The following is a 23,952-nucleotide window of genomic DNA, read 5'->3' as shown; positions in this document are numbered from 1 at the left end:
GTGAACCCTTCCCTGAGATGGTGCTGAATGGACACAATTTCCACCATTTCCTCAGGTCTTTCCTCCCTTGGAGTCCCTCCTGCTGCTAGGGCAGGCCACCTTCCTTTGTCTTCTTAAATAAACCCTGCTTTGCAAACTAGAGTTGTCTACATGAACATTTTTCATGAGACAGGAAATAGGTTGTAACAGTGTTTCGTGTTGATTTCACTACCACACTAGCCCACTTTGCACTGCAGCAGCGGGAAGGCTATGGGGGCAAGCCAGAAATGAGTATTGTGGGGCCAAGCCCTTCTGGCCCTGGAGATTACAGTGAGGCAAGGGGAAAGGGAGATGACACTGAAGGGTCAGGTGAGGAGGCAGAGTGGGCATGTTGCATGGCAGGGGACTCAAGGTGTGCAGGTTGGGGCTGCAGGGTCACTGGCAGAAGGGGGCCAGCCCTGGAGCAGCTGGCAAGCACACTGCCTGCTGAGGGAGTGAGATCATTGGCTAAGCCTGACTCGCTCTCGAGCTGCAGACAGTGGACAGTGTGGCAGTGCTCCTGGGGTGGAGCCCAGGCTGTCTAACCGAGCCTGGCCCTGGATGGGCAAGTGGGACAACAGAAGGTGTAATGTCAATGAAGCCCTTTGCTACCTCCCTCCACCCACGCAATTCAGTCTGGCCCTGAAATGGAGGATTACAGGCTGTAGGAGCAGGGACACAGGCCAGGATGGCTTGGCTATGAAGCAGATGGCAGGTAGAGAGGGGGCGCACAGTGCACTGTCTTGCCCAGCTTGTCCCTGGAATAGCAGCCAGTGGGTTCCTTAGGCTCTGGGCTTACTGCCATGACCCATTGGCTCTGAAACACATGGTGTGGGTACTGGGGGCACATGGGGATACCAACCAAGCAGCATGCGGGGCTGAGTGGTTTTTGAGCTAGGACTGAGGGGTGCACTGGCCTAGGCAGCTGGGACGATGTGTCCCTGGAGCAGATGGAGTGCATGCTCAGGGTCATGAATGCTGTCTGAACAGGCCTGGCCCTAGATCAGCAGTAGGGGGCAATGGTGAGGTTGGGTTAGAGGCACATGGAGCACCAGTTGAGCCCACCTGAACTCTGAGTGGCTTGCAGGCAAGCTGGGAATGTGGGGCAGGGTCAAGGAGGGGCAGGATTGTTACCAGAGTGGACATCTGGCGGACTGGAGGCCCAGGGGATGCCAACTGAACTGGCCAGTCCTTGCAGCAGTGGTCTATGAGCTTCTTGGCAGGGCAAGGTCCGCATGCTGTTTGGTCTATGAGCAGCCTGTTGGGGGTGCCGAGTGGCTGGTAGTGCCCACCTGGTTCTACAGCAGCAAGTGGAGCAGTGGGGTAGGTGTGTTGGTGTCTTGGGCAGAGTGGGCCTGGGCCTGGAGCAGCGAGAAGCCTAGAGGGGCAGGGGTCATCAGCCTAGCCTTGGGATTCTGCATCCTTGTGGGAAACCCAGGAGAGCTCCTGGCTCCTAGCTTTGGATTGGCTCAGCTCCGGTCATTGTGCTCACTTCCAGAGTGAATCTTCAGGCGGAACATCTTCCTCTCTGTCTCTCCTCCTCTCTGTATATCCAGCTTTCAATTAAAAAAAAAAAAAAGCTGTGTGCAGTTTTCTTTTCTTTCAGATCTATGCATAGTCCATTCCCCCAGCCCTCCCCAGCCCACATACACTTGGGTTTTTTCTCTGTACAAAAATAGTCTCCCCCAAAAGAAGTCCAGCATCTCTACATCTTTTATAAAGTTCTCTCGTTGGCGTCACACGTTTTGCGTTGATTGTAGAAGGGATTGGTGGTCTCCTCTGAAGCCGTCATTTGCTGTGAGCCATGAAATATTCAGGATTTTTGTCGCATGTGCCTGGGTTTTTTGTTTTTGTTTTTTTTTTTTTTGTCATGCTTCCTTCTCACTCTCTACTTTTGCACCCCTCCCATTTCCCGGGTTTTTTTGTTTGTTTCCTTTTCCTCTGAAAATGTCTTTCCCCTACTCCCCACCCCACTATCACCCCCCAACCTCCCCTCCCGCCCCTAGTCCTTCTCCAGTTCGCTGTCCGGAGGGCCCCCCTCACATGTGCAAGTGGGGCAGTGTGCCGTTAATGGCCGTGCCGGGCACCGGGCTGCTCTGGTAGTGCTGCGACAGGTGCAGGCTGCTGGGGGCGGCAGGCTCTGGCATCTCTGCACCAGGGAGGTACAGGCTGATTGTGTTCTGAATGTCCCCAGCCTGGCAGGGCGCCCTGGAGTGGGAGGAAGTGGTAACCATGGGGTGCGGAGTGGGGGGCTGGAGCTAGCCTTGGACTTGACCACCGAGCCCATGGAGCCGAGGACCATGCTGGGGGTGCCATGCTGCGAGTAGGACATGCTGTAGAAGGGATAGCCTTTCATGCAGGTCTGCGAGCTGGTCAAGGAGCTGGACTACAGTTCGCTCATGTCCTAGCAGTGCATGGGCTGCATCTGAGCCGCACCATGTGCATTGAGGCCCAGGTGCTGCTGGCAGCCCAGCTGGTCCTGCATCACCTTGTAGCTGCCTTTGCTGCAGCTTTTCAAGTGCGCGTAGCTGTCCAGGTGCTGGTTCATGCCCGCGCCCAGGCCAGCGCCCACCCCGACCCCGCTGACCATGTTGTGCTGCCAGGGGCCAGCAGCCCGCCAGGTTGCGTGTACTTATCCTTCTTCATGAGCATCTTTGTTTTCAGCCACAGCCGCTGATATTTATAATCCAGGTGCTCCTTCTCGTGCAACGCCTGGCCTCGGCGATGAACAGCCACTTCGCCATCTCCGACTAAGTTTTCACTTGGGGCCCAGGCGCTTGCTGATCTCAATGTTGTGCATCTGGGGTTCTCCTGGGCTATCTTGCGTGGACACTGCCCGCGGGACCACACCACGAAGCCATTCATGGGCTTTTGATTGCCGCTGACCGCCGCCACAGGGGCATTGCCATCGCCGCAGTTCCCCAAATTCGGCTGTGGGCCCAATGGCTTGAGCTCAGTCTCCATCTGTTGTACATGCGGGCGCTGTACGCGTGGACCCGGACCGCTGGAGACCGGAGACCCTCAGCGCGGCCGGGAACTCGGGGGTGCCCGCTGGGCGTGGGGAGCAGGAGGAAGAGGAGGTGGAGGGGAAGTGGGCGGGTGGGCGGGTGTGATTGGGGATCTCGGGGTTCCGAGAGGAGCCCAGGTGGAGGAGAGCAGTTTGAGGAGGGGTGGAAGGAAGGGGACAGAGGTGGCAGAGAGAGAGAGAGAGAGAAGAGAAGCGAACTGGAAGTGGGATCAAAAAAGCAGTGCTTTCCTCTGATGCCGCCGCCACCACCAACTGCGATTATTATTGTTTTTTTGTGTGTGATTATTATTATTATTTTTTTTTTTGGAAAGGCTTAAGCCATGGGCTCAAACTTCTTTCTGCCTTTCTCTCTTGCCTCTTCTTGCTCTCTCAGCCCTTAAAGAGGCAGCAAACTACTTTCCCACTTTTGCAAACACTCACTTCTTTGCTTTTACAACTGCTGATACTTTTTGGAACAAGATAATAGACAACCGTCCGAGTGCTGGTTCTAATCCCGGGAGCCCTGCTTCCCATGCAGCTCCCTGCTTGTGGCCTGGGAAAGCCTTGGGACCCTGTAGGAGACCTGGAGGAAGTTCCTGGTTCCTGGCTCTGTTTCAGCAAGCACCAGCCTTCGGGGGCTCTTAGGGAATGAATCATAGGACAGCTTCCTCTCTGTCTCTCCTCCTTTCTGTATACCTGACTTTGCAATAAAAATAAACTAAATCTTAAAAAAATAGTTGTATTTAATCAGGCACAAACATTTTTTGTTAGGGCACAAGAGGCTAGAAATTTTTAAGTTTACATTTAGAAAATCTCACTAGTTGGCAAAGGGTGTAGGCATGTTTGAGATGAAGGAAAATTATTAGATAAGGTAAGGAACAGAGAGCAGATTACAGAAAAAGTTAGGGGCCAGAAGTCAACAGGGAGGTACTTGGAGAACTGCTGGACACAGGGAAGAGGGGACGATGGCTGAGCGGTGTTTAGGGAACAGAAAACCCAGCAGCCACTGGTGAGCTGTGATCTGGACTCAAAGGACAACCAGGGATCCAGAGGCAGCCACAGATCAGCCCTTGCAGCAGCCAGGTGGGAGCTTGGGTTCACATGGGGAGCTCGGGAGGTGAAGACAGGCTGGCCAATTGTGCCAAATACTTTGGATGTGAGGAGAAAGGCACCCTCCTTCACTGCTGGTGGGAGTGTAGGCTAATACAACCACTGTGGAAATCAGTATGGAGAGTGCTTGGAGAAATGTAAACAAATCTGCCATATGACCCACCTATCCCACTGCTAGGAATATACCCAATAGAAATGAAATCTGCATGTGAGAAGGGGATCTGTAATCCTATTTACAGTAGCACAAGCTACAATAGCAAAGACATGGAAACAATCTAGATGTGCGTCCAAAGAAGAATGGTCAAAGAAACTGTGGTGCATCTAATCCATGGAATATTATTCAGCTATTAAGAACAATAAAATTACACTGTTTACAACTAGGTGGTCCCAATTAGAGACCATTATGCTCAGTGAAGTGAGTCAGTCACAAAACAACCAATACCATATGTAAGGAACACCTTATATAAGGAAACCAGTGTGGAATGTGTAATTTCAATAATCCAATCAATACTGCTTTGTTTTGTTTTGGCTGCATCCCATGTGTTTTGAAGTTTTTTATTTCAGTTTTATGTATTCCAAATGCTCTCTCTCTTTTTAACAATTTGTTTATCTTTATTGCAAAGTCGGATATGCAGAGAGGAGAGACAGAGAGGAAGATCTTCCCTCCAATGATTTACTCCCCAAATGAGCACAATGGCTGGTGCTATGCCAATCCAGAGCTAGGAGCCAGAAACTTCTTCCAGGTCTACTCCATGGGTGCAGGGTCCCAAGGCTTTTGGTCGTCCTCCACTGCTTTGCCAGGGCACAAGCAGGGAGCTGGATAAATAGTGGAGCTGCTGGGATTAGAATTGGGGCCCATATGGGATCCCAGCAAAAATACTCTCTTTTCTCTTGTCACATTCATTGCTGGCTCATGGACTATATGGTGGAATCATTTTCCCCCAGAGATTTTTGTGTCTCCTGCTTGTCACCCATGTGTTGGTTACTCAGTGGCATGTTTTTCTCATGGAGCTGTATTTTGTTGTTGTCATTGTTGTTGCTGAGGTAGTTGTTCTAGCTCATAGCAGTCGTTGACCTTGATTCATGATTTCTCAATTACGGAAATGAATAGTGATGGGGTACTGGGGTCTACCATATCCAGATGTGGGGATATAATGCAACATTTATCCCTGCATCCAGATGAAAGATGGATTCCCAATGAAACTCTTGGACAAGTGTAGACAATGGAATGCTGTACTGTCTGCATTTGTCTGTTCCAGCAATGTTCAGGTACACTCAAATAAGAGACTGATGGAATTATAATTTCTCATGAAGGATTATGCCACTGTAGTAAAATGAGAAAATCTGTCATGGGGTGGGACTAAGGGGGAAATCCCAGTCTATATGAAATTGTAGCACATAATTCAAATATTCAAAATTAAATATATATATATGAACATATATATAGAAAAAATAACTAAAACATTTGATATGCTTTTAATACCCTATGTTAATCTACAGTGGCTCAGGAAAGCAGAGACATCTCCCATCTTCTTAGAATGTGTGAGGAAGAAGTTAAGGATAATCTCTAGGGCCTGGCGTCGTGGCCTAGTGGCTAAAGTCCTCCCCTTGAACACACCAGGATCCCATATGGGCGCCGATTCTAATCCCAGCAGCTCCACTTCCCATCCAGCTCCCTGCCTGTGGCCTGGGAAAGAAGTTGAGGATGGCCCAATGCCTTGGGGCTCTGCACCCGTGTGGGAGACCCGGAAGAAGTTCCTGGTTCCCAGCTTCAGATTGGTGCAGCACCAGCTGTTGCGCTCACTTGGGGAGTGAATCATCAGACAGAAGATCTTCCTCTCTGTCTCTCCTCCTTTCTGTACATCTGACTTTGTGATAAAAAATAAAATAAAATAAAATAAATCTTTAAAAAAACATATAATCTATCAAGGTTGAAACAGGTAATTTACAGACTCCAGACTCAAATCTGCATTTGACATTAGCAAAAAGTATAAAGACATACAGTGGGATCCAAGAGCGATCCTGACAGCCTCTTAACAGGAGGTCATATGCACAGAGCAGGGGAGACCCCAGAGTGGAACAGGAGGACAGGAGGAGGCTTGTATCCTAACCCCAGAGACTCCTGGTACATCACCAAGATGTATCAGTATGGGCACCAAGGACTATATCCCAGCTTCTAAGGAGATCACAGGGATTTGGGGTACCCTCATAGAACAAAATCTCTGAGGTCAACTATTCCCTATCAAATTTCCCACATTGGATGGAAGAAGCCCAGATCCTTCCTCACAGGATCTAACATCATCAGAACAACAGCCAGGAGCCCTGAGCAGTCCTCAGAAACAGAAGAACAGTAAACTTCCATTGGGACTCAGGAAAGGAGCTTTCTCTGGTCCTTACTTAGTTACAACTTTGGCTCCCCAACCTCTCTTTCAATGACCATCAGGGTTGCTCCGCAACACCACCCCCCCCCCCCAAAAAAAAAGTGGATCAGGTAGACAGAGAGAGACAAATAAGGAAAGCTCAAAAGTTAGGAAAAAGTCAGCTTGGACTTCCATATACCTTACTAGGTAGAACACAAAGATCAGTTACTCCTCACTAATGTATTGAAGATTTCTCTGCACACCCCTCCTAATATTGTTCTGCTGCTCAATAGTTAACATATGCCTTATGAGAGTTATAAGCCTGATTGGACTATCCTAAAATTTGTGAAGTCCACTAAAAATCACACTTGAATGCTATCAGCTGCTAAATATAAAAATGAAAACAGACACGAGATAGCTGAATCATACTCTATAACAATTTTAAAGTTAATATCAACTGTGTATATACTAAAATTGAGATGTCAGTGAAGTAGTTACAGGATGTGGTTAAGAACTTGCAATTTCTAACAAATTGGTCACTCAACATCATGTTAATTAACTTCATGATGTTGTGAATTTCCATGTTTCTTCGTGTTGTTGAAGTTGTGTAGTGGCTTTTCATTGGAGGGGATGATACTCTGCCTGCTCTACTTTTGGACCAAAAGGGTCACCCAATGAAACTGTTGAATTTATCTGGACAATGGGATGCTGGACTCTCTGCATGGACCTTACCCACAATGATGGAATCAAGACTGGATATGAACTACACTGCTGTAACAATATGGAGGAATTCTATATGGGGGGAGGGCTTGGGGAGAGTTTGGAGGAATCCCAGAACCTATGAAACTGTGTCATAAAATGAAATAATAATTAACCGAAGAAAATATTTATCTCACTTAAATAAAAAGGAATTTTTAAAGATTTATTTTATTTTTAGAGCAAAGTCAGTTATACAGAGAAGAGAGACAGAGAGGAAGATCTTCCATTCAATGGTTCACTCTCCAACTGACCACAACAGCCGGTACTGTGCTAAGTCAAAAGAACTTCCTCCAGGTCTACTACACTGGTGCAGGGGCCCAAGGCTTTGGGTCATCATCCTCCACTGCTTTCCCAGGTCACAAGCAGGGAGCAGTATAGGAAGCAGGACTGCCGGGATTAGAACTGGTACCCATCTGGGATCCTGGCCCTTTCAAGTTGAGGACTTTAGCTGCTAGGCGTCCATGATGGGCCCTAAATCAAAATTTAAGGAATTTAAGAAATTTAAGAAATCTTCTTGAATGCTTATTACTTTTGGAGGACTCTGTTATAGCAAGGTACTGAACAAGTTTGGCAAGTAACATTCTGTTTTGTTTGGTTTGTAGGTAGATGTTACTTAGCTTATCCTCTAACCCATCTCTCTGGATTAGGGGTAGGGGTGGGTGAAGTATATGAAAGCCTTGTTTTGCTCAGAGTTTTGCTGCAAGGTTGAGGGGCAGCATGTGGTGCTGGCATTGTGCTTGGCAGAGGCCTGGGGTGGCACAGCGACCTTGTAGACAAGCCAAGGGAGTGCACGGGGACTCACGCAAAGGGGCTTCTCTAGAAGAACCTGAGGAAGGAGCTGTGAAGACAGCACTACTGATTTATCCTGATGGCTTCTGGTATGTTGTCACCCATTCCCTTAAGTTCTCCCAATTGAGATGAAATGTCCCCATGAGTTGTAGAGAGAATAAGTCAGGTTGAGCAGAGAGCATTAAGGCAGGGAATAAATCTCTGAAAGTCCAGAAGTCTTGCCTCAATGCCAAGTGCTGCTCTCTGCCCTGAAAAATCACAACTGGAGTCACTATTTCCTCAAAGATACAATTGAGTAAGTTGTCTTTTTTTTTTTTTTAATTTCTATCTCACAAAGTAAGCATTAACTCTTTAAATGAACTGTTTGCTGTAAACCCTATGCTGGGAGAAAAGCAGTGAATGGCCACCTGACACAGCACAGGAAGGCATCACTGCCCTGTGTGGGTGTGTGTGTGACAGTGGTTAAGATGACTTTGGGACTCCTGTGTCTATCAGAATGCCTAGGTTTCATTTCTGTGCAAATGCAGTGTGCAGCTACTGCCCAGGCTGGGAGGCAGCAGACAGTGGCTTGGGTACCAGTGTGAAAACCTGACTTGTTTTTGGTGTTGTGTCTGTTGCAAGAATGTAGGAAGTGAGAGAGTGAATGAAAAAGTCTGCCCAGTAAATTAGGAAAAAAACCAAACTGTTAGAAACTCCTCAACATTTCATCCCCCATGGAAATATTTACATGGTCCTCACTGCACTCTTTTTGTTTGTCTGAGTTTCAAAACACTTGTAACAAACAAATGTGTTTGTCTTATCCTCTTTCTCACTCATTCCCCCTGAAAGATAGCAGTAGATTGGGGGTTACCATTCAGAGTGGCAGCTGATGCCCTAAAACTGGAGGGCGTCTATAGTGGTCCATCTGTTTTATATAGTTCACTGCTTGAAACACTAAATTATTCTTTACCATGCAGAACTCCATTCCTTGGTGACATATTAATGACATCTAAAGAAAATATTGATGTGCTCTGGGTTCTCTGAGCCTTGGCTACCTAGGGAGTAAACCTCGGCAAAGGCCCAGATAAGTCCTAGGGTAGTGAGCTTGGGATACACAGCAGTTCCAATTTGCATCCACAAGTTGGTTTAGTCAGAGGGTAAGTTGTACCAACAAAGAATCTTTGTGAAGGTGAAATTTTGGTGGCCTAGAGCACTCATCCTTTTGTGAGTGTATTTGTGACTGGTTTCATAAGTTATTCCAGTGAATATTTACAGTGGTCTAATTCTGGTGGTAGAAATGGCTAATAAAAATATGAGAGTGTATTTGATTGGTTTAATAAAAAGTATCATTTGTGCTCAATGTCTGGGAGAAGAGTCTTTTTAAAAATTTCATTTTATTTTTATTTGGAAAGCAGATACACAGAGAGGAGAGACAGAGAGGAAGATCTTCTGCTCATTGATTCAGTTCTGACATGACTGCAAATGCCTGTGCAACGCTGATCCAAAGCCAGGAGCCAAGATCCTCTGGATCTCCCACATGGGTGCAGGTTCCCAAGGCTTTGGCCTGTCCTCCACTGCTTTCCCAGGCCAGAGGCAGGGAGTTGAATGGGAAGCAGGGTCGTCGGAATTAAAACCGGCACCTACATGGTATCCTGACCCATGCAAGAGGAGGGTTTTAGCTGCTAGGGTACTCACGTGGGACCCCTAGATAGCTTTGTTTCTTTTTTTAAAGATTTATTTATTTTTATCACCAAGTCAGATATACAGAGAGAAGGAGGGAAGAGACAGACAGGAAGATCTTCCGTCTGATGATTCACTCCCCAATTGAGCGCAATGGCCGGTACTGTGCCGATCTAAACCAGGATTCAGGAATGTCTTCTGAGTCTCCCACATGTGTGCAGGGTCCCGAAGCATTGGGCCATCCTCAACTGTTTTCCCTGGCCACAAGCAGGGAGCTGGATGGGAAGTGGAGCAGCCGAGATTCGAACCGGTGCCCATATAGGATCCCAGCGCGTTCAAGGCGAGGACTTTAGTCGCTAGGCCATGGCACCGGGCCCAGCTTTTTAAACGTGACAAAAATATCAGAAAGAGTTGACACCTGCTGTCCGCTAACATTAACCAGCATCTTGTATAGAGATTGAGCCTTGACTCTGAGGCCTCTATTACTTGTAGATGATGAAATAATTGAATTCTGTTGTGATTAGTTGTTGGTAGTAAATTGGTATTGAGCAAACATAACACAACTGGTGTTAAAGAAAATCACAGAGGCCACAGCATTAAGTTGGTGTTAAATTTGTGGTTGCAGTTGAGAGCTAAGATGCTGGAGGAGACACTGCAGGCTGTGAGGCGTTCCCAGGTCCACACTGGCACATTTCTGGCTGCTTGGATTCTCAGTCAATACAGTAAGTCTCCCTGGGCACTGTGTCCTCAGTGAGAGTGATCTCCATGGCCTAGGAACATGGGGAAGCTGCTGAGTGTGGATCTCCCTGTGAAGTGTAAGCAGGCTGCTTCCCAGAGCTCATTCTCTGTCATGTCCTGGTGCTTTGATTTCTGGTTTGCTCACTTCATGCAGGCCTGTCTTCTGAGCTGCTGTGAGCTGCATCTGTAGCCAGCCTGCCCCGCATGCCACTCCAGGCTCATGATGTCTGCTGGCATCCCCAACAACCCTAACCCACATGCCAGCCCTTCCAAGCCCAGCTTGGCTATGCTGGCCCACAGCGAGCCTCTAGCATGCCCCCTCCCACAAGCCCACTGCACCAGGGCCAGGTGGTCTCAGCCTGCACTCCATGTGCTCACAGCTGCCCTTGCCTGCTCCAAAACAGCTCTGCTGGCATCCCCTGTGCCACTTCTCAGGCTACCCTGTCACCCCACAGGCCGCTCTAGGTCTAGATTGTCTTTGCCACAGCAACCCGCACCACAGCAGGTACACCCTGCCAACCTGCTGGTGCTGGTCATGGCCAGGCTGTTAGGCTGCACCCACCCCCTGTCTACATCCCCAGTGTGCCTGTAGCACACCTGCCTGACCCACAGCTTTATGGCCAGGCCAATTCGTCCACCTACTTCTTCAGACAGCCTCTTGCCCACCAGCTGCTGCCACGCTTGGTAGCCTGGGCTGGTCTCTGCCTCCCCTGCACCCACACCCCACCCGACACAATGACCTCTTGTCCAGGATGGAGCCAGGCCTCCTGGGCCAGAGTACATGGACCCCAGCCTTCATGCACCACACTCTGCCTGCATTCCAACACCAGACCCCCTCACCCAGCACCTACACTTCCCCTAGCATTCCTGCCTTGTCCCCTGTTGCAGGGACAGGCTTGCTTGGAGAGAGACACCTTATCTCTAGCCCACCTGACCCTCCTTGCCACAGGTATCTCAAGGGCAGGTGGAATCAGGCAGTGCTTGCCACCTCTTTTGCACCTCTGACCTGACCCAGGATGGCCACTTTAGGGCCTGCCCAGCATGAACAGTGCCCCTGCTCCCTTTGTCAGCTTGCTACCTTCTCCAGAGCCAAAAGGGCCAGTCTGATGACCCCTATATCTCTATGCTTCCCACTGCTCCAGGTCCAGGCCCACTTGTCAAAGACCCCAGCACACCTGCCCAGCTGCTCCACTTGCTGCTGTAGAACCAGGTGGGCTCTGCCAGTCACCTGGCACCTCAACAGGCTCCTTGCCCACCTGCCAGCCCATGCTAAGGTAGATTTGCTCTGCTAGGCAGCCCATAGACCACTGCTGCACGTTTAGCTGCATCTCCATGTCCCAGTTTGACATATGTGTACTACACTTACAACCCTGCTCCCCTTAACCACACCCCTCTTTCCTAGCTTGCCTGCAAGTCACTCCAGGATCAGGTGGGCTCAACTGGTGCTCCACACACATCTAACCCTGCCTCACCATTGCCCCCTACTGCTGATCTAGGGCCAGGCCTGTTCAGACAGCACTTCACAGCCCTGAGCATGCATTCCATCTGCTCCAGGGCCACATCATGCAAGCCACCTAGGCCAGTGCAACCCTCAGCCCTTGCTCACAGTTCGCTCAGCCCCACATGCTGCTTGGTCGGTATCCACATGTGCCCCCAGTACACACACCGTGCATTCCAGAGCCAATGGGTCATGACAGTAAGGCCAGAGCCTAAGGCACCCACTGGCTGCAATTCCAGGGACAAGCTGGACAGGCAGGTGCACTATGAGTCCCCTCTCTACCTGCCATCTGCTTCATAGCCAAGACATCCTGGTTGGTGTCCCTGTTCATGAAGCACTGTAGTCCTCCATTTTAGGGCCAGACCTAATTGCACGGAGGAGAAGGGAAAGAAGGGCAGCCAGTGATCCTGCTCCCTCAGCAGGCAGTGTGCTTGCCAGCCGCTCCAGGGCTAGGCCCCTTCTGCCAGTGTCCCTGCAGCCCCAGCCTGCACGCCCTGAGTCCCCTGCCCCAAACATGCCCACTCTGCCACCTCACCTGACCCTCCAGTGTCATCTTCCACACCCCTGGCCTGCCTGGAAGCTCCTCCTGGGCCAGAAGGGCTTGGGCCCCCCAACACTATTTCTAGCCTGCCCACCCCCATAGCCTTCTCACTCCTGCAGGGCAAAGCGGACTAGTGTGGAAGGAAATCGAAAAACTATTTCTTGTCTCGTCAAAAATATTCATGTAGACAACTCTAGTTAGCAAAGCAGAGTTTATTTAAGAAGCAGGGAGAAGGTAGCCTCTGTTGGGCAGCAGGAGGGGCTCCAAGGGAGTATAGACTTGAGGTAATGGTGGAAATTGTGTCCATTCAGCACCAACTCAGGGAGGGGTTCACATGAGTCACCCCAAGGGCAGAGAGAAAGAAACTTATTCACAGTAATGGGCAGTAATGTCTACCACCTCTCCCAGAATTAAAATGGTGAGGCTTGTGTCTTCCTTCTCCCAGTGCTGTGGGGTAGGAGCTAGTTCAGGGGCAAAAACTTAAAAGCCACACCACCTCACCCCACCACCTAGATGTTCCCTTCTGCCCACCTATGATGCTCACCTATCATCACCTGGAACCTGAGAGGGGGAGATATTGCATTGTTGTGTAACCATGCCCTTCACAAGCCCCCACAATGGCCCCTCATAGTTAGGACTCACTCTCTGGTCAAGTGCTTCCATCTCTTTGGCACTCTGACTCTTGGTCTCCCCACTACCTGCTTTCTGGCTTCCTGCAGACAGACTCTGAGGACAGGCAGCCCCTGTGCATGGCCCCTGTATGTATTCCTCACCCTCTGTTCACAGTTTGGGTGGGACAGTGAAGATGCTAATTCTAGCATACCCTGTATTTCTAATTTGTACTTTCAGGAGTTCCAGGAAAGCTGAGGCCTAGCAGTAATGGTATGTGGGCAGAGAATCCAGGGAAAGGTGGATGTCTGCAGCCAGAGCCTCTTTTCAAGAAGAGCAGCCCAGAGCCAGGCCCCTTCTGCCCATGACCCTGTGTCCCCAGCCTGTTTGCTAAACAGCAAAGTTTATGAAGGAGGCAGATAAACAAACCAACCAGCCTGGCTCAGCTCTTCTGTCTTTCAGAGAGTGACATCAATGTGAAAGTTAGATGTATTTTTGTGGAAAGAATGAGTTACACAGCCTTCAGAACCAGGTGAATTGGACATCCACAGGAGAGTGCCATGGGTGGGCTGTAACACTGCAGGAGGAGCCAGCTCTAGGCTGTTTCTGCCAGGGATCTTGCCACCCCTGCTCTCCATCTTGCTCCTCTAATAGGCTTACTCTCCCTGGGCCCTCAGCACCTCTTGTATTCCCGCCTTGGCTGCTGCAGCAAACACAGATCTTCAGAGCTGGCAAAGCCTATGCTTGTAGCCTGCCTGTCACGCCTCCCTCAGGCTCCTCCAGGCGCTCTGCCTGTCTCTCCAGGGATGGACCAGCTTGGCCAGAGCAACATGTGCCACAACACAACTACCCCACTGCTCTGCTTTGCCAATGCCAGGTATATGGTCCTAGGCGGAACTTCCCATGCCGCAGCCTGCTTATCAAACCCTCCAGGGTTTGAGAGGCTTGGCCACCATTCCATGAAACCCACACATGCCTGTCCTGTCTGCCCCATCCACAACTCGAGGGGCAGGCTGGCTCAGCCAGCAACCCGCTCCCTCTGACAGTCATTGATCCACCAGCTGCTTTCGAACCAGGAACACTATGCTACTTCTTTCTTTGCATCCTGTGCTTCTGACTGCCAGCCCTGCCACTATACCCACTGCTCCAGTGCCAGGACAGGTCAGCTTAGCCAGTGTACAAGCACCCCATTCCCCAGGGACCATGCTCTAGTGTGAGCCCTGCAGCCCTGGTGCCCACCGTGCCTCCAGCACTCCTGTCACTACCTCTAGCAAGCCCCCATGATGCCCCTCCCAGGACAGGCCAGCTCCCCAGCACCCCTGTCCTGGCTGACCTCCCCTACCTGCTCCAGAACCATGGTAGCTCTTCCAGAATCCCCACACACCCAACACAACTACCCTGCTGGCCTGCGTTGCTGCTGAACTAGGCCAACTTGGATGGCATCCCCAGGCCCCATCTGCCTACCATCCACTCCAGGGCCAGGTGTGCTCAGCCAGCCTTGTTCCCCCAGCACACAACACCGCCTGATGTACCTCCAGGGTCCCAAGCCTGGCACCCCTACAGATCTAGTCATTCAGCACTTCCTCCCTTCTCGCTGCCCCAGGGTCAGGCGAGCTTGGGCTCTGGCACACCTGCCACTTTCTCTGTGCCAGCTGTAGATCTGGCATGCCCACCTCACCATTGCTACAAGGACAGGCCAACTGCACTGTTGACCCCGGGACTCTAACCTTCCTGATCCACCGGCACGGCAGCTGTTCCAGAACCAGGCTGATTTGAGCGGTGCTTCTTCTGCTCTCAACTGCCAGCCATGCACTTCAGGGCCAGGCCAGCTCACTAACACCAATAAATCCCCCATCCCTCCCCACCCTAAGTTCCCAGCCTACCTGTAAGCGACTGCAGGGCCAAGTGGACTTAGCTGGTGCCCAGGCCTCTTTTCTATGGCCAGACCTGTCCCTTGGGTGCTTAACGAACCCCCAGCACCCACTATATCTGCTCCAGGATTGGGGGCACAGCCAGGGTCCCTGCAACTGTAGTCCTCCCAGCACCTTGCCTGCTGCATCAGGAGCAGGAAGGCTTGGCCAGTGATACGGTGTTTATATCAGGCTGCTCGCCTGCGTGCAGCTCCAGAGCGAGGTCTGTTTTCCATGCACCCACAATGCATCTCCCACATTCCTACCATTGCAGGGCCAAGTTGGGGACTGGGTTCTGCTGGGAGTAGATCCTGCTTGATCTACCCCCTGTGCCCCACCAGGTCAGGGTTTGGAGTATTCCAGGGGTCCTGCTGTTTCCCTCCCCTCCCCTTCCCCTTCCTTTCTACCCCAACAGCTGGACATCAAAGCTATCAACTTAAAAAGTGGTTCTACCTTCCCTGTGTGTAGTGGCCTTTGTTTTTCTGTGTGGCCCCTGCCTTTGCTGCCTCTATACATGGCTGGATGTGGTGACTCATCACCCTTACTCTGTTGATGCTTGCAAGATGGACTCCTGGTGCCATTTCCTGTGTGACTTCATCCCACAGCCTGCTGTGACCCAGCGCAGGGTTTGACCCAGGGCCACCTCAGGCCATGCTGGTGGGCACCTGCACCTTCCTGGAGGTCACAGTACAGGCAACAAGGGATCCTCCACTGAAGGCATGGCAGATAGATTGATTTGAAAGGCATGGTAACAAGGGAGAGAGATCTTCCATCAGCTGGTTGATGAGGACACTCGTGGTTAGGCTAGGTAAAAGCTAGCAACCAGGTGTTTCATGCAGGTCTCCAACGTGGTGGCAGGGACATTTCTCAGGAGAATTATCAGAGCTGGAATGGGAAGTGGAGCAGCCAGGACTCAAACTGGTGCTCTGATGTGGGATGGCAGTGTTGTAGGCATCAGCATGAACCAGGGTAGCAGAATTCCACCACAATGGGTGAGAGAAGAGAAAATAAGTGATATTTTCTTCCTTATTTGTTTTTCTACTTTCTAAAATTGTTAGAATCACATGTCAGATCTTGATAATCTGAAAGGAAGTGGGAATTTGTATATATTGTTGTTTTTTTTTAAATTTTTCATGGTGATGGAATATTTGAGAACTGCTGGAGTAAAATCTTCTGGTCTCTATCTGGGTGGGCAGATGGAGCTGAGCTCTCCCCCAGTGCATTCAGGGCACTCTCTGACTCTAACTCTTAGTGGACCATTTCCTGTGTGCTTCCTCAGATCATTTTATTTTCCTTCAAGATTACTCAGAATGGTGGCTTAGTGGCTAAAGTACTTGACTTGCATGTGCCATAATTCCATGTGGGTGTCAGTTTATGTTTTGTCTGCTGGATTTCACAATAAGTTTCCTGCTTATGGCCTTGGGAAGCAGTCAAGGATGGCACAGAGCCTTGCAATGTTGAACCCCCATGGAGACCAGGAAGCAGTTTCTGGTTCCTGGCTTTGGATCAGCTCAGCTTCGGCCATTGCGGCTGCTAGAGGAGTGAAATAGTGAGCAGAAAATTCTTTTCTCTCTCTCTGTGTCTCTCTCTTTCTCTCTCTCTCTGTATATCTCACTTCCACTAAAGCTTGGCTCTTGGCTTCAGATCAGCTCTGCTCCAGCCATTGTGGTCAATTGTGGAATGAACCAGCAGACAGAAGATCTTATTCTCTGTCTCCCCTCTCTATATCTGAGAAAAAGACCTTCTGTCCCCTGGCTCCCTCTCCAAGTGACCACAATGAAAAAGAAAAGCCAGGAGCCTTTTCTTCTACTCCCCTGTTGGTGCAGTGTCTCAATCAGAAGCTAGGAACCAGGAGCCAGGAGCCTCTTTCAGGTCACCCACATGCATGCAGAGTTTCAAAGCTTTTTCCCAAACACTAAAATTTCTCTGACCACAAGCAGGTAGCTGGAAGGTATGTAGAGCTGCTGACACACAAACTGGCACCCATATTGAATCCCAGGCCTGCCAGGCTAGGATTTAGCCACTAGGCTGTTGTGCTGGGTCCAAGCTGGTTATTTTAATTCAAGGTCTTTACTGTCAATCAGTATGATGCTGGTTATTTCACCATTAAGATCCCCTGTAATCTTAACATATCATTTGATCTCTTTCTTAACTGACTAAGGCTTTTTGCAACCACTCTCTTTGTTGATGACGTTAATGGCCTCAATACATCGCTTTAATACTGCCGAGCATTTGAAACAGTTGATAAACCAGCTGATGGGAGATATCCCTCCCTCTGTTACCATGCCTTTCAAATCAATCAATCTGCCATACCTTCAGTGGAGGGTCCTTTGTTCCCTGGACTGTGATATCGAGGAAGGTGTAGGTACCCACCAACATGGCCTGAGACAGGCAGAGAAGAGTGTGCAGCTGGTCCTGGGTCAAACCCTGTGCTGGATCACATGCAGCTTGGGGTGAATTCATGCAGAAATGGCACCAGGAGTCCATCTTGCAAGCACCGGCAGAGTAAGGATTATGAGTCTCCACATCCAGTCACGCTTACAGACAGCAAGTCACAGGCGATGGAGCACAAGCAGAGGAAACTACCCATAGGGAATCTGGACCCACCACTGGAAGACCATAAGCGCGACTGCTGGTTGTTGGGGAATAGGAGGGGCAGAGGTTGGAGAGAAGCAAATGGGCCTTGGAAGACTCCAGCCTCTGATTCCAGAGGAGGGGGTGGAAGCAGGAACTACCATAGAAGAACCCGTCCCCAACTTGGCCTTGGAGTAGCGGGTGTGGTGAACGTGGGAGTTGCATGGTAGGCACAGGGTGAACAGAGCTGTCTCTGGAGTGGCAGTCAGGTGGGTGGTCTGAAGCAGATACTGTGTCACTGGCCAATTCTTTTTTTTAAAGATTTATTTTTATTATTTTTTTTTTATTGGAAAGGCAGATATACAGAAACCAGAGACAGAGAAGAAGATCTTTCGTCCAATGATTCACTCCCCAAGTGAGCACAACAGCCGATACTATGCTGATCTGAAGCCAGGAGCCTCTTCCGGGTTTCCCATGCGGGTGCAGGGTCCCAAAGCTTTGGGCTGTCCTCTGCTGCTTTCCTGGGCCACAAGCAGGGAGCTGGAAGGGAAGCCGGGCTGCTGGGATAGAACTGGTGCCCATATGGGATCCTGGGCGTGCAAGGTGAGGACGTTAACCACTTGGCCACCACGCCCGGCCCGTCACTGGCCAATTCTGCCTGGTCCTGGAGCACCAAGCTGGGCAATGGGTAGGCTACACGTGAGGGGACTACAGACATGGCCCATTCTTGGAGTGAATGGTGTGGGTCTGGGGGCTGGTGGAGAACCATGGAAGAGGTCTGGCCCTGGAGCAGCAAGCTTGTGTCCAGCTAATTTAGCCTGGTCCTGGAGTGGCTTGCAGGCTGGCTGGGAATGTGGAGTGGAGAAGGATGGAGGATGTATTGGGTTTAGTGATCTGGCCTGGCAATGGAGTGGGCAGCTGGTGGTCAAGGGCAAAGGGGCACTGTCCGCACTGCCTTTGTTCTGTAATAGAGGCTCCTGCCATGGGCTGTGCTGACTAGAGTCCCGGGGTGGGCACCTCAGCCAGCCTGTCCTTGTAGGATTGGGCATGGTGGAAGTGCTAGTTGTCGAATGGCACAGGGGAGGCTGCAGATGGGTCAATCATCTGCTGAGTGTGCGGGTGGCTGAGCGAGTGTGCCTGGCCCTGGGGCAGCTAGTATGAGGCAGATCAGGCTGGCTAGTTGTGCTGGGAGTGCAGGGTTTTGAGGCTCTGTTGGGGCAGCAGATGGTGTTGAGTGCTGGGGCAGTGGTGGTGGTGAGGACCATGGCTGGCTGAGCACACGTGTACCTGGAGAGGCTGGCAGGTGGGGTTGGGCCTGGATTTGCCATCCAAGTTGATCTGGTTCTGCAACAGCAGAACACATACCAAGTCCATGTGATAATCCAGTCTGAATGGAAACCCTGAGAGGCAGAAATTGTCATTACCCTGAAGTCTGTGTGTTAATCTGAAGACCTATGTCCCAGCTTTCCCAGCAGTATAAGTTATCCTAAGAAACATATAGTGGCATCAGTCGGGACACACTTACCAGGTTGCAGACATTCACATTTCCCTGCCTTCTCTGCCCACATTCCATTCCTGCTAGGCCTCACCTCTCCTTGAACTCTTAAAAGTACACAAGTTAGTAATACAAAGCACCTTAGAATTAACATCTTTACTGTCATGCTCAAACTGAACAAAATGTGAGGATTATTGACATACAGGGTCCATACACAGGGGCTACCTGTCCTCAGAGTCTGTCTGCAGGAATCCAGAGAACAAGCTGGTACTGCGGAGACCAAGAGTCAGAGTGCCAGATCGATGGAAGTATGTGACCAAGACAGTGAGCCCCTCCATATAAAGGCCCATTGTGGTGGATTGTAAAGGGCATGGTTACACAATAATGCAACCCCTCTCAGGATCCAAGTGATGATAGGTGAGCATCATAAGTGGGCAGGATGCAGTGTCTAGGTGGTGGGGTGGGGTGTGTCTTTGAAACTGGTGACCTTGAACTGGCTGCCTGCCCCACAACATTGGGAGAAGGAAGACACAAGTCTCACCATTTTAATTCTGGGAGAGGTGGTAGACATTAGTACCCATTGCAAATAACATTCTTTGTCTCTACCCTTGGGGTGACTCATGTGAACCTCTCTCTCAGATGGTGCATTATGGACAAAATTTCCACCATTTTCTTGGGCCTACCCTCCCCTGGAGCCCTGTCTGCCACTAGGGCAGGAACTGTTCTCCTTCATCTTATGAAAGAAATCCTGCTTTACAAACTGTAGTTGTCTGCTTGTGTCATGTGGTACAAGAAACAAGGTTTTTGCTGCAGTGTTCTGCTTCAAATTCCTTGGAGCTCTATCACACCTTGCCTTGGGGCAGCGGGAAGTCCTTGTGGGCAGAAAGGTAGAGGTGAGTGTAGGGGCTGCGCTTCTGGCCTAGCCTATAGGAGCTTGCAGAAGGGCTATGGATGTGGGCACACCACTGGAAGGACAAGTAAGGTGACAGTGTGGGCATGTTGTGGGGCAGGGGACTCAGGGCATGCAGCCTGGGGTTTGCAGGGGCAGGTTGGACGGCAGTTGGGATCCAGTGCTGAGGGAACTGGCAGAGCCCGACTAGCTCTCAGCAGTAAATGATGGATGTGTAACAGTGTGCTCAGGCTAGAGGTGCACTGGCGCTGGCTCACCAAGCCTGGCCCTGGATGGGCAGTGGGGCAGTGGAGGGAGCGCGTTGGAGGTGCACCCTTCCCCCAGCATAATTCAGTCCTGAAGTAGATGATTACAGTGCTGTGGCAGCAGGGACACTGACCAGGATGACTGGGCTTTAAAGTAGATGGTGAGAGGACAATGGGCATAGAATACACCAGCTTGTCTGGCCTGTCACTGGAACAAGGTGCCGGTAGTTGTCTTTGGTCCTCGGCTTGCTGTCATGACCCCTTTTCCCAGGAGCACTGTGTGCATGGCTGGCACACATGGGGGTATCCAGCTAAACCCTCTTGGTGCAGGAGTGTACAGTGGGCAGGGTGGAGTTGCTATTCAAGCACACATGGCCCTGTAGTGCCTTTCAGGTGGGTTGCAGCTGATGGCGTCCTTCCTTTGGCCTGGTTTTGCTGTGACAATCTGGGCAGCATGGCCATGGAAGAGACAGTGGATGCTGGGCAGTCCAGGCACCCACGGGGTGTGGTCCAAGTGAACAGCTGGCACAGTGAGAGGACTCGGACACATAGCATGCTGTCTGATAGGGTCCAGGCCCAGAGTGGGGGTGCAGGGTGTGTGACACTGGCTGAAGCTGCCTAACCCTGGAGCAAACAGTGTGCGGGGCTGTGTGGCCTGCAAGCTAAGGGTGCTGTGCAGGATGCACTGACCTATGTGTCTTGGATGACATGGCCCTAGAGTGGATGGTGTGTGTGCTGGGGCCTGTGAAGCAAATCTGAAGAGGCCTAGCCCTAGATCCTCAGGAGGGGGGCTGTGGAGGAGGAAGGCCTAGAGGGGCACGTGAGGCACCAGCTCAGTCCACGTAAACCTGGAATGGCTTCCATGCAAGCCAGGAAGAGAGGTTTGGAGGATGGGTTGTTAGCGAAATGGACAGCAGGCAGGCTAGGGGCACGGGAGCCGCTGGTGAAAGAGCAGGTCCTTTCAACAGCAGTGGTGTATGAGCTGCCTGTGCAGGGCAAGCTTGTGGAGTGGCAGGTGGGAAAGCAGCCTGCTGGGGGTGATGGATGGCTGGCAGAGCCTACCTGGTTCTGCTGCAGCAAGCAGAGCATAAGGCTTGGTGTGTGTGTGTGTGTGTGTGTGTGTTTTGTAGGGGTGGATTTTAGGCAGAGTGTGACTGACCCTGGAGCAGCAGGCATAGTGGGAGGGTTAGAGGCATGGAGATCATCGACCTCCTCCTTGAAGCTCTGGAACACTCAGCAGGCAGGCTAGGGGGATGTGGCTCCATCTATGATGACTTGACCCTGGTGTGCCATCCTGATGGGTGCTAGAGGTGCAGGGTGAAGAGGGAGTGTTTACTGATTCTGTCTTTCTTCAAGCCACCTGTGGAGCAGAGGTTTAGGTGGACTGGATGTTAGGGGTCTCCTTCCAAGTAGACCTGTGCCTGCAGCAGGGACAGGGCAGGAATGCTGGAGGCAGTGTAGGCAGGTGTGTGGGTCTGGCCCTGGATCTCAGGCAGAGTGCCATGCAGGAGGGCTGGGACAGACTGGTTCCACCCTGGAGCAGTGGGCATAGGGTGGAAGGTGGTGGGTCCCAATGCTTTGGGCCATCCTTGACTGCTTTCCCAGGCCATAGGCAGGGAGCTGGATGGGAAACAGGGCTGCCTGGATTAGAACTAATGTCCAAGAAGTGTCCCAGTTCATTCTAATTGAGAACTTTAGCTGCTAGGCCAACACACCAGGCCCTAAATCAAAATTTAAGGTGTAGAAATCTCTGGTTGAATATTCATTGCCTTTGGAGGGCTCTGTTATAGCAAGTTACTGTACAAGTTTGGCAACTAACATTTTGTTTTGTTTTGTTTTATTTGCCAGTAGATGTAACTTAGCTTGTCCTGTGTATGCATGCCTCTGGATTAGTGGCAGGGGTGGGTGAAGTGTATGAAAGAGAAAAGAAAATGCTTAAACCTTGGAAAAACTGCAGTTTCAAGCAGAGGAAGAGGGAGGAGGAGGGGGAGAAGTGGTTGTGGCCGCTCAGATTCTCAGTGAGGAAAGCTAGCTAGGGAACTTCAGACAGAGGAGGGTGAAGGAAGGAGTGAGATGTGAGAAGTAGGTGGAGCACAGTGTGATTTAGATGGGTGAGATGATGGAGGGAAATATTAATTATTGGTCAGAGTAAATAATACCGCTGTACAGGCATCTGGCTGATGCTGTAGGTACAAGGAATATCCAGGTGGCTGCAGCACCACAGCTGAGCTGATCCTAACTCACAAGCCAGGAACTTCTTCCAGATTTCCCAGAGAGGTAAGATTTCCAAAGCTTTCTCCCATCCTCAACTGTTTTCCAGGCCACAAGCAGGGAGCTGGAAGGGAAGTGGGGCCACCAGGACAGAAATCAGTGCCTAAATGGGATCCTGGCTCATGTAAGGCAAGGACTTTTAGCCACCAGGTTACCGTGCCAGTCCAAATGATAGATTTCTATAAAGACAAACTGTGAGGATGAATATTGGTCACATTCATGTGAGGTGTTGAAACTGCATAATCCTTGGAGCAAGATCAGAGATATACAAACCCAGGCCTAGCTACAGGCATATTGTGCTCGAGACATGAGGAGACAGACAACACTTACATAATTTTCTAAAACACAGGGAGAAAGCATGTCACATAAACCAGCACAGTACGTGGGAATCCATTTATAGTCTCAAGTTTGTGTTACATTTAGTGAAAACCAGCCATTGTGGCAATCCATTAGCAAAATTAACAAATAATAGGGGTCTGGCATGATGTCTCAGTGGTAAATCCTCGGCTTGCATATGTGCTGGGATCCTGTATTAGTGCCTGTTCTAACCCAGCATCTGCACTTCTCATCCAGCTCCCTGCCTGTGGCCTGGGAAAGCAGTCCGGTGGTACCTAGCCTTGGGAACCTGCACACATACAATACCTGGTTGAGGATTTTGACATCAGATCTACTCGGTTCTGGCTGATGTATCCACTTGTGAAGGGAACCAGCAGATGCAAGATTTTTTTCTGTCTCTCCTTCTCTTTGTAAATCTGTCTTTCCAACAAATATATAAATAAGTAAATATCAAAATAAAAAAAATAGTAAAATCACTGAGAAAGCAATGCCTTACAAATAATCAATTTCTGGGATTTAAACATCATCATTCATAAAACTTGTAATCAGTCGCGCCCACGTGTCTTACCGCCCAGCAATAAGATGCAGACGCGAGTGAAGTCTTCTGCGGTAAAATTTATTGCGAGCACCAAGATGAGGAGGAGAAGGGGGCTCTGACCCCGGCAGGCTGTCTGCTCTTATGTGCTGACTGGCCCCGCCTCCGCCGATGATAGGTCGGCGTCATGATTACTCAGGGTCCTGGGCGACTGGATTCGTCAGTCCCAGAGTTTACGTGCCTGCCGCGCCGCAGCTCACTGCGCATGCGCTGGGCGCCTGCGCAGTACTGCGAAATCTACGTGACTCTCCACCAAACACCAAGATGTGGCTTCTCTGGCCGGCGCCATTTTGGGTAAGGCATGTGGCCAGTACATACAGATGCGGCTGGCAACAGTAATCAATCACCAGATTATGAGTGGATTTTCTGAAATACTTAGGAGTAAGATGTATTAAAATAGGGGCCTGGGTAATAGCCTAATGGCCTAAGTCTTTGCCTTGTATGTGCCGGGATTGCATTTGGGCACCAGTTCTAATCCCAGCAGCCCTACTTCCCATGCAGTTCCCTGCTTGTGGACTGGAAGAGCAG

The 23,952-nt window shown here is 50.5% G+C and overlaps 1 pseudogene; it reads right to left on the bottom strand.

The window, feature by feature from the left end:
- Window positions 1-2,057: 2,057 nt before the first annotated feature.
- The window catches only part of LOC121166676, a 58,441-nt pseudogene continuing 36,546 nt past the window's right edge, over window positions 2,058-23,952 (bottom strand).

Source organism: Ochotona curzoniae, unplaced genomic scaffold (genome assembly GCF_017591425.1).
Source record: "Ochotona curzoniae isolate NIBS_2020 unplaced genomic scaffold, NIBS_Ocur_1.0 patch200, whole genome shotgun sequence".
In the NCBI taxonomy this organism is placed as follows: Eukaryota; Metazoa; Chordata; class Mammalia; order Lagomorpha; family Ochotonidae; genus Ochotona; species Ochotona curzoniae.
This window is presented reverse-complemented; position numbering and strand designations above follow the sequence as displayed.